General features: G+C 33.4%; 1 pseudogene across 1 annotated transcript; it reads left to right on the top strand.

The window, feature by feature from the left end:
- Nucleotides 1-390: 390 nt before the first annotated feature.
- Nucleotides 391-2,165, top strand: LOC111288669 (transcription factor BEE 1-like; annotated as a pseudogene). Its single transcript, XR_016328971.1, has 6 exons — nucleotides 391-863; nucleotides 977-1,093; nucleotides 1,225-1,290; nucleotides 1,402-1,470; nucleotides 1,680-1,757; nucleotides 1,873-2,165. The product of XR_016328971.1 is annotated as a transcription factor BEE 1-like (transcript).
- The last annotated feature ends 890 nt before the right edge of the window (nucleotides 2,166-3,055 follow it).

Raw genomic sequence — 3,055 nt, 5'->3', positions numbered from 1 at the left:
AATCCTATGCTAAATTATTTTCTGATTATAAAAAAACTAGAAAAGAAAAACCCACTAGGGTTTTTTTCATTTTTTAATGATTTTCTCTCTAGCATCAGTATTCTTTTCTATTAAAAAAACTTTTGGTGATCAACTTCCAAAAAATAAAATGTAAAAGAAGTTCAAGAAGATTTCTACCTTGGCTGAACATTTCTTAAGGCTTTCATCGGTGGCCCAAATCCCTATTCATATGCCTATTACATTATTGGATATATCACCTGAACATGGGCCCAGTCAGGGAGCAAAATCAAAGAAGCCTAAACCGCCACGCGTTCCTCTTTTTCGTTCTAAATAAAATGTAGAGTTAGAAAAAAAAAGAGAGAATTTTACATGAATATAAAAAAATTGATCCCACTCTATAAATACTACTCCCATTCCTCGTTATCCAAACACCCACTTTGCAATTCGAAAACAAAAAAGTCTCATAAATTCTCATGGCAGATTTCACATCAGACTCGCAAAACTTTAAACAATCATTTTCTTTCTTGGATATTGATCCTACCATGGAATCACTTACCCAATTTACTGAGCTAAACCAAAGTGTCGTAGACAATTCATCCTTGAATTACCAAAGCTTCTTGCCTTTCTCCGGTGACAACTTCTTCAGTGGTCAAGCACCTGAAATTCTACAAAACTGGGGAGATAACTTGCCAGGTTTTATCCATCATAGCAACCACAGTTCAGTATCAGTCGCTCAGCCCATTGTCACAGCCAGAACTGAATTCCATGAAAGCAAGAAAAGAAAAGCACTGGATGTATTAGAAAGTAGTTCTGGGAACTCATCATGTCCTCGGGTATCTGAAAGTGGAATCAAGAGAAGAAATGTAAGTATATATTATGTTCAAAGCTTTTTTTTTTTCCTTTCCAATTCTTTCCTTTTCTTTGTCTTTTATTTTTCCTATTTCAAATTTTTGGTTTTGGTTTTATTGTTATGCAGAATTCAGGAAGAGGGAAAAGAGCAAAAAGTAATGAAAAAGAAGAGAAACCAAAAGAAGTGGTTCATGTCAGAGCCAGACGAGGTCAAGCTACAGATAGTCACAGTTTGGCAGAAAGGGTACTTAGAACTAATTTCCTTTCTCAAGAAATTGGAATTGGTTCATTTTTATATATATATATATAATCTATATATATTTAATTGATTTAGCTATTCCAAACTATTGGAAATGATGATTTTCTGTCATTCAGGTTAGGAGAGGGAAAATAAATGAGAGACTAAGATGCTTGCAAGATATTGTCCCTGGATGCTACAAGGTAAATGCTTTTCTTTCTTCAAGGAGTAGGAATTATTCCCAAACTCTGTTCCCTCAATTACATGATGTAAAAGTTTTCACTTACATTTGCAAATGTATTGATTATCTGCAGACAATGGGTATGGCTGTAATGTTAGATGAGATAATCAATTATGTCCAGTCCTTGCAGAATCAGGTTGAGGTGAGTTGAAAGAAAAATTATTCTTTCACCTTTTCCCTCTTTCAACCAGTGATTCATTCCAATAGACAATATAATAATTATATATATATGCATGCATGCATGCATGTATGTATGTATATTTTGCATGTATGCCAGTTTGTAATGTTGTAACACAAATTCAGTGACCGAATTCAAATTTATTTATTTTTATTGTTTTTGAAATGTTGCAGTTTCTTTCAATGAAGCTGACGGCAGCAAGCACATATTATGACTTCAACTCAGAGTCAGATGCCATGGAAAGAATGCAGGTGCTTTCCTAGAAAGAGGGCATTTTTTTTTTTATAAAGTTCATAACCTATAATTCCTTTATATGAATTGGATCCCACAAAGTTTTTGGTTTGCAATGCATCAATCAAATTTCAGAGGGAAAAAGCAAAGGAGGCAAAAGAGTTGGAAAGATTGATGAGAGAAGGATATGTTGGAGGGCTAGCTTGCTTCCACTCATCATCAACATGGTCCTCTTTGACTTACAACACATGATGAAGATGCTCTATTATTCCAACACTTTCCAAGTTTATAAAGTATCAGAAAAATGTACCCCACTACTTCATGCTGTACCTAGCATAAGTGAAAAATTATACTTGTAATTTCTTTCCAGTCACAAAGCATTAATGGAATTCTATTCAATATTTACACAAGAAATTAGATTTCAAGTACATTAATTTGTTTCTTCTTATGCTTTCTTCATGTCTCTTTGGTCATTTTTCTTTGATTTAAGCTCACAAAGATCAAATCATGAGTACTGCTAAATCCGGCAAATTTTCTCAGTGGAGCCATATCATGCAAAACTTAATTAAATATTAACCGACGTGATTAGACTTCAGTGCTGTGTAATTAGAACAAGGATGATCAAAATGACAGCATAAGAGCCAAAAAACATTTGGACTTTGAGACATTAATCTTAGTCAGTTCCTTCCTGAACAGACTTCACTTGCATTTAAGACATTAGTTAATGACAAAATCAGGAAAAATCCATTGTTAATTGATTAAGAAATGATACGAAAAAACCCGAAAAATGAAAAAAAAAAAAGAACCAGACCTGAGTTTTCAAGCTTTTATAAAACATAAAACTGGAGGCACTGTGGTTCTACCTATTTGAATAACTCATAGAATTACTTAGCCTTTATAAAATCCTCATCAACCTCTTTTCTGAATTTGGCATATGTTGTTTTTACATGTCCATGGATATAACATATAAATATTGACACCAAGGATAAATTACTATTTTAATCTTCAGACTTCATAGCCCCACGCTGTCATTTAAAAAGCTGTAGCAGAGACATATAACCTTGACCATTTTTAAGAAGAAACAACAGAAAGAAGCATCACATGTTGTTTGCCTTTAACTTTTGATGATGGAATTTCATCTCAACGTGTTCATCAACCATACACGAGTTCATTTTCTTTCTGAAATCTTTTGATTGGTACCCAAACTGCAATCATTTAAATGGATAAATATTTAGAATTTTTATGTATATCTACCATAGGTAAAGAACAAGTTGGTTATCATTGTGCAGGATCAACTAGCAACAGCTAGCTAGCTCCA

This window comes from Durio zibethinus, chromosome 17, assembly GCF_047325235.1.
Source record: "Durio zibethinus cultivar Kanyao isolate XHJ-2024 chromosome 17, ASM4732523v1, whole genome shotgun sequence".
Lineage (NCBI taxonomy): Eukaryota > Viridiplantae > Streptophyta > Magnoliopsida > Malvales > Malvaceae > Durio > Durio zibethinus.
Note: the sequence above shows the minus strand (reverse complement) of the source record. Positions and strands in the feature narration are given on the sequence as shown.